General features: G+C 33.1%; 1 long non-coding RNA gene across 1 annotated transcript; it reads right to left on the bottom strand.

The window, feature by feature from the left end:
• Window positions 1-813: 813 nt before the first annotated feature.
• On the bottom strand, window positions 814-5,379 carry LOC144581618 (uncharacterized). The gene is made up of 2 exons (XR_013532675.1): window positions 5,206-5,379; window positions 814-2,308 (listed from the first exon to the last, which is right to left on the bottom strand). It is a non-coding gene; the product is annotated as an uncharacterized LOC144581618 (long non-coding RNA).
• Window positions 5,380-8,241: the final 2,862 nt, after the last annotated feature.

Below are 8,241 nucleotides of genomic sequence, written 5' to 3'. Positions count from 1 at the left end.
CCTTCAATGTAATATTAGATTAACTCTCAATAGAGACTATTTTACATACATTTTCATGAGAATAGAGAAAATGGATTGTTAAAGACTTTAGAATGGGGGTCAGAGAAATAATTTTTTCTCTTTATGTTTTCAGAACATTAAGCTTTAGAAGAATAGAATGATTCTTGTTGCTGTTGTCTGTTACTTCGTTTGCATTGACAATAGAATAGTCCCCGGCAGTGTGGGGGTGGTCATGACACCCTTTCCCAAAGAAGAGTACACACTTTAAAGAGCATGAGTTATTGAGTATCCAGTCTTCAAGATGGCCTCCAATGATACCCATTTCTATATATTTATAACTGTGTACCTTTCTTCTACACAGTACCATGGTTTGTTGATATGTGTTACTCATAGAATACACTAAAAGTAATGGTATGCCACTTTTGAGATTAGGTAATAAAAGACTGAATTCCATCTTGAGCCCTCTTGCTCACCTTTTCTCTTTCTCTCATATCACTCACTTTGGGAGAAACCCTAGCATGAACAATCCTAAGGAGACACTAATATGGCAAAGAAGAAAAGCCTCCTGCCACAATCATGGGAGTGAACTTGGAAGTCCATCATGCAGCCACAGTTGAACATTGAGATGAGTGCAGCATCACACAATGGGCGTCTCTGCAACCTTGAGAGAGCCCCTGAAACCCACCACCCCGGTAAACTGCTCTCAAATTCCTGCCCTTCTGAGAATGTCAGGGATCTTAAATGCAGGCATGCCTTGTTTTATTGTGCTTATTTTATTGTTCTTTCTTTGCAGATTCTGTGTGGTTTCTTTTCTTTTCTTTTTTTAAAACAAATTGAAGGTTTCTGACAATCCTACATTAGGAATTCTATTGACACTATGCTTCCAACAGGAGGTGATCACTTTGTATCTCTGTCACATTTTGGTAATTCTTGCACAATTTAAAACTTTTATCATTATTATAATATCCATTATGGTGCTCTGTGATCAGTGATCTTAGAGGTGACTATTACAGTTGTTTTGGGGTACCACAAACCACTCCCAGATAAGATTCCAAATCTAGGTGTTTTGTGTATTCTGACTGCTCCACCAACAAGTCATTTCCCCATCTCTCTCCCTGTCCTTGAGTCTTTCTAACCAACAATGTTTATTGACACCATAGGCTCTGAAAATTAAAGATCTGCTATTGCTAAAATATGTGTGCTCCTTCTTTCCTCGTTTGCTTCATGGTTAATGATGAGGATATTGAAGGTTTAGTGCAGAGGCCACAGGAGTATTAGATTATTCCTATTTAGTAGTACTATTCTGGTAGTTTTAGTATTATTTTGAGTTAAAAGTATATGCTCATTCATCTTACAAGTTTTTAAATTATGTGGAAGCAATGCATATCTACTTGAGTCACAAGTGTTGATTGTGGACTTGGGGAAAATGCACACATTAATATGGAAAAAAGAAAATAAATATTCTATATTTCTTTTCTTGCTTTTGACTTATTAACATTAGTTTCAGGCTTTTACCATCTTATTTCTGACTATACTATCAGATGTAGAAAATATTAAGATGTAAGTGCTAATACTTCTGTAGAAAATATTAAGACATCTATGCTCTGAAGCAATAGTACAAATGTTTATTCTTTTAAACTTAAGATGACTAAATTATTCTGTATTACTTTGACTTAAAATTTCTCAATTAATTTAACAACTAATTGAACAACTAGTTTAACTAATTTGTTATTTGGTTTAACTTGCCATAAAATGATAGATTATATAGGAAATTATTCCCCACAAGTGAAGTACAGTATCCTGACTTAAAGTTGTCAGTGGGTTCTTGGCAATTGTAACTTTAAGTGAAAAGACATATAGCAGATCCTGAATAACATCATTTCCTTCAAAGTTGTTTGGTTATATAATGTTGATAAGAAAAATAAAGCAGCTCTGTTGTATGTATGTATGTATGTACGTATGTATGTATGTATGCATGTATGTATTTTGGAGACAGGGTCTCACTTTGTCACCAAAGCCTGAATATGACTTACTGTAGCTTCCATCTTCTTGGTTCAAATGATCTTCCCACCTCAGCCTCTCAAGTAGTTGTGACTGCAGGGCATGCACCACCAAGCTGGCTAACTTTTGATTTTTGTTTCTTTATAAAGACAGTGTCTTGCCATGTTGTCCAGGCTGGTCTTGAACTCCTGAATGCAAGCCATTTGTCCACCTCGGCTCCCTGAAGTACTGGAATTCCAGGTGTGAGCCACTGCTGCAGCCTAGCTTTGTTATCTTCTGTTTTCTTAAAGTAGAAGTTTCCAAAAACCTATAGACAATGTTTAGTAAAAACTTAATGTATCTTAAATATTTCAAGGATACCAATGAAATATGAAGAATTGGTCTGGTGATTACAATTTTATTATACTTTGTTCAATAAAGTCAATTTTAAGAACCTCTGCAGTGTATTTGTCACTATGAGAGAACCGGTTTAAGTACATCGGTGTTAATTAAACTCCAGAGATTTGGACTTAATTAGTTTTTCCCTACTGTCCTTTTTCTATTCCAGTATCCTATCCAGGTTACTACATAACATTTAGCTGTCATGTCTTCTTGGGCTTCTCTGGATTGCAACAGTTTCTTTTTTCCTTTTCTTGATGACCTAACCGTTTTGAGTAGCATTGGTAGCACATTTTGTAGCATGTCCCTCAATTGGGATTTTTTATGTTTCCTTGCAGTTAGATGGGGTTGTGCATTTCTGAGGGACAATATTAAAATTTTGAATGAAATTTACTACCTATATATACACTATATGAATTAAATATATTTATAGAATATAAGCATTTTTGATATTTATCAAAAATCACATACTATGCTGAAGCCACTCATTTATTCACTCATTCATTTATATTCTATAAAATACTGTTTTTATGAAGAATGTGATGATACATATATATTATTAATGCATATAGCTATGAACAGACTTCTATATCCATACTAACATTTAATCCAAGACTGTTCATTTTAATGCAATGGGTTTTGCTGGTAATTGGTAATACAAAAGCATCATTAACCAGTACATTAGGACATTCTGATTCACTCCTCTAGATTTCAGACTTAAGAGGCCATTACATTCTTAATGACCCTAACCAATGAAGGCAGTAGTTTTCCTCTCAAAGGAAAGTCCCAGAGTAGAGTTGTTTTCCTTGATTTATATACTAACTGGATGTTGTTAATTACAAAGTTCCAATGATAAGTACAGAAAAACAGTGTTGATACTAATTTTACTTGGGCAATGACTTCTGAGGAAAAGTCCATTATAATTTCAATTGTCAATCTCTATGAGAAACATTTATCTGTTACAATTTTCTGTATTTCAAAAAAAAAACCCTTATAATGTTTTCATGGTTCTAAGAGATAAAAATTGAACATCTAAAATGTTCTTTATGTCTGAGGACAGAGATATCTATAAATATAGAGGTGACATAGCCACAAATTTGGAGGAAGATTATTTATTGTATGGATTTGCCAGAACTTCTGTTCTTATGCTCTTGGGTCAGCCAAAGACTTGGAACTCCAGAGGAAGTTTGATTTTCCAAATCTGTGCACTCCACAAACTTATTTGATTGGCCTCAAAGACCAAGTTATTTGATTATTAATTTATATGGTGTGAACTCATTCCTGTTTGATTAAATCAGCAAGAACAGAACTGAATATACTGTACCTTACTGTTGGATATTTGGAAGTACAAACTAGGGAACTTTAAATTTCCATTATACTGTTTTGCTCAACTGCCTTGGTTATTTGCTGTTTCTCTGTTTTATTTCATAACAACTTTTTACTTTGTTTTCTATTTGTCCTTAACAGTTTTTATAAATCTACTTTATTGAAAAGACTTAAAAGCTGCAATATCAGAACCCTTGAAAAGCAAAAATACTCTCTACACTCTGCAGTATTATTTCATGCTATTATAAACCAGGAACAAATCAATTCAAAGACTCTCATTAAAAATGATAGTGAGGTAAAAGTTTGTCTTCATTTGTTTAATACATTGGTGTTCCATAATTTCTAGCTGCATATAAACTTTTTTGAATGTCTTACTTTGGATAATTCATAAATATCTTATACTGCTTGCTCTTAAAAACGAGGAATGAGAACCAAATACTCATGTAAAATTAATGATTTTTCAAATTACAAAAATACTGATATATTTCTAAAGACCATTTTTGGATTCTTCTAGAAAAACAGTAAGATATGTGTCCAGGAAAATACTAAATAATAAATAGAGTACAAACTATTGTAATTATGTTAATACCATCTCGAGCATTCTTATTACCTAGATGAAGAAAGACTATGTCTTCACCAACTTTTCTTTATCCTTTTATTATTCAAACTCTTCTATGGTGGCTGTCAAATCTTGCACTTTCTTAGAAGTTTTACAGTTTGTTTATCCTTACTTCAATAAATTGCACACCATGTTTAACATGGCAAGAATATTGCATTTAGATTTGTCTTGATTTGTAATTAGTGCCTTTTTTCTGTAACTTATAAGTTTCCATTATATGCATGCTTTTCACGATTGAATCACTGTTTATTATTAATACTGTGAGAAAGAGACACCTAAAATATTCTTGTTATTATGAAATGTAACTTCAAGTTGCTTAATGTTTCTAGTTCTGCACAATCTGATTTCTCATCTATTTCTATTCTTTTCTAATGGTGCTGCTTCTTGTTAAGGTTCCATTAATGCTAAAATAATTTATTCTGTGAAAATGCATATCTCCTCACCTTTTACAATTTCCTCAGGATGTCTCTTTCTTGATTCTTACTTTCTTTGTTTATTAAGTTCTATTTCTTCTCTTAAAGCCTGATTATTTTATTTATTATTCTTTAGCTAAGTAACTAGTCTACAGGAATCATTGCCTCACCTATATTTCTTTAGTACCCACAGGCTGTGTGCAATCAATTTACAAATTGATTTATGTGTTAAGAGTTATATATTTATAGAAACATTTATTTTTAGGCATTGTCTTCAGAATAAATGACTGTAGGGAGCTTTCAAGTTATTGAAATCATACACACACACACACACACACACACAATTATATAGAAAAGGAGTGTGTGTGTGTGTGTGTGTGTGTGTGAGAGAGAGAGAGAGAGAGAGAGAGAGAGAGAGAGAGAGAGAGAGAGAAAGAAAGAGAGAGGGAGAGAGAGAGAAGTTTTTACCTTTTAGTATAGTTGTCCTATGAGAGTCTGGTGATGATAAACTGGTAGTGTCTTATCAAACTCCTCAACTGATCTCACATGGTATGTTCCCATGGAAAAAAAAAAGTTAATAAATATAGAAAACTAAAAACCTTTCAGAATATTGGCATTGTTATTCTGTCTTCCATTCGAATACTGTAGAGAGGCAAAAAAGATACACAAATTTAACACATCACTCATAACAGGAAAAAGCAAGTTTGGATTATGTGGACAATGGCTCATGTTATTAGAACTATGAAACTCAGAAATAAATCAAAGGGTATATCTGATAATTTGAAGACATAGATACATTTTGCTAGAATTCATCCCATATAATAACTTTAAAATTAAGTTATAAATTATAAACATATAAAAATAAACATGTAATCAACGAAGCTTATACTGAGAAAGAAATAATTCTCATGAGAAACAGTATGTAAGAGCCAAGATGTTCACTGACCAATTTACTCTAAACCAATAGTGAAAGTAGAAATGCACATACAACTTTATGTATATTGATCATATTCATATTAGATGAAGTTAGACTGATTCTTCAATTGTGATCTTGTAATAATTTCATTTTCCAGAGAAATTTGTTGATACTTTGTTGTATGCCTGTTAAAGCAGGTGATACTTAAAGATGAAATTATGATGAGTCAAGCTGTGCTAAAGATAAAGGTAGAGAGAAAAAAGTTGCTTTGCTTTGGAGTTTAATTTTCATACTGTTAAAATAAGAGACTACATGGTGCATTTTGAACAGAATTTAAAAAGTGTCCTTTGCCCATTTATTAATGGGGTTCCTTGTTATTTGCTTGTTGATTTATACTCCTCATGGATTCTAGATAGTAGATTGTGTCAAATGCATAATTCTCAAATACTTTCTCCATTTTGCATGTCATCTGTTTATTCTCTTGATAGGTATTTTTGCTGTACATAATAGCTCTGGTTATTCTGGACAATCTAGACATCTAACATGTTGAAAAAAAAGTAAAAGAGCAGAATGATCAAGCAGAATGAAAATTGTCCCCCTAGATACCCAGCTCAACAATCTAAGGACAACACTCTGCTGTTGTTTCAAATTCATCCTTTCTGACATTCAACTTCACACATATTTTCTTCATATCTAACTTTTTAGTAATTAACTTTTTACCTAATTAATTACTTACAATTAATTAATTATACTGTGCACACATTGAAGGAACAGCATTTTAAAGTACTTCTTTTCACAGATGATATGATAGAAAACCTCATAGTCTCTGCCAAAAGACATCTGGAAGTGAAAAAATATCATTAAAGTTTCAGGATATAAAATCAGTGTATCAGTATCATTTCTATACGCCAATAGCATTCAAGCTGAGAGACAAATTAACATAATCTCATTTAGAATAGCCTAAAAAAGGATAAAATACCTAGGAATACAGCAAACCAGGGAGAGGAAAGATCTCTATAACAAGAATTACAAAACACTGCTGAAAGAAATCAGAGAAAACACAAACAAATAGAAAAATATTTAAAGCTCATGGAAAGAAAGAATTAATAGAGTTAAAATGGCCATACTGCCCAAAGCAATTTACAGATTTAATGGTATTTCTACCACACTACCAAAATTACATTTTGCAAAATCAGAAAAAAATCTATTCTGCAGTACATATGGAAGCAACGACAACAACAAAAAGCCAGAATTGCCAAAGTAATTCTAGGGAAAAAACAAGATGAATGAACAAAAAGCTGAAGACATCATACTACTTAACTTTAAACTATACTAGAAAACTATAGTAGTCAAAACATCATGGTACAGGTACAAAACCAGACAAAAAGACCAATGGAACAGATTTGAGAATATGGGGATAAAGCCGCATACCTACAACCATCTGATTTTCAACAAAGTCGAAAGTAACAAGCAATGAGAAAAGGAATCCTTAATCAATAAATGACATTTGTACAACAATCTAGCCATGTGCAGAAGATTGAAACCAGATCCCTTTCTTTATCCATTTAAAAAAATCAACTCCAAATGGATTCAAAACTCTAGTACAAGATCTAAAACTATAAACTCCTAGAAGAAAACAGGGAACTACCATTCTGGACATAGTTTGTGGCAAATATTCCATGAGGAAGTTTTCAAAAGCAATTACAACAAAAACAAAAATAAGTAAGTGGTACCTAATTAAACTAAAGAGTTTCTTCTGCACAGCAAAATAAACTATCAAGAGAATAAACAGATAACCTACAAAAAGGGAGAAAATATTTGCAAATGATGCATTTGACAAAGATCTAAATCTACAATCCATGAGGATCATAAATCAACAAACAAAAAACAAATATCTCTGGTAATACATGGGCAAAGGACATGAACAGTCACTACTCAAAACAAGACATATAAGCTGTAATATGGTTTGGCCGTGTCCTCAACCAAATCTCCACTTGAACTGTAATCCCCTAATCCCCATGTGCCAAGGGAGGGACCTGGTAGGAGGTGATTTGATCAGGGGGCTGGTTTCTGCCCTGCCGTTCTCCTGATAACAAGTGAGTTCTCATAAGATTTGATCATTTCATAAGCATCTGGCATTTCCCTTGCTCTCTCCTGCCACCATGCGAAGCAGGTCCTTTCTTCCTCTTCACCTTCTGCCATGATTGTAAGTTTTCATGAAGATTCCAAGTGGATCTGTGAGTCAATTAAACTTTTTTCTTTATAAATTACCCAGTCTCAGGTAGTACTTTTATAGCAACACAAAAATGGACTAATACAAGCAGTCAACAAATCTATGAAAAAATGCTCAATGTCACTCACAAATCATTAGAGAAATGCAAATGAAAACCATGATGAGATACCATCTCATGTCAGTCAGAATGGCTGTTACTAAAAAGTCAAAAATCACGTACAGCAAAATTGTGGAGAAAAGGGATTGCTTATACACTATTGGTGGGGAGGTAGAGTAGATCAGCCACAGTGGAAAGCATTTTGGAGATTTCTCTAAGAACGTAAAACAGAAATACCATTCTACTTAGCAATGCCAT

This window comes from Callithrix jacchus, chromosome 2 (assembly GCF_049354715.1).
Source record: "Callithrix jacchus isolate 240 chromosome 2, calJac240_pri, whole genome shotgun sequence".
In the NCBI taxonomy this organism is placed as follows: domain Eukaryota; kingdom Metazoa; phylum Chordata; class Mammalia; order Primates; family Cebidae; genus Callithrix; species Callithrix jacchus.
This window is presented reverse-complemented; position numbering and strand designations above follow the sequence as displayed.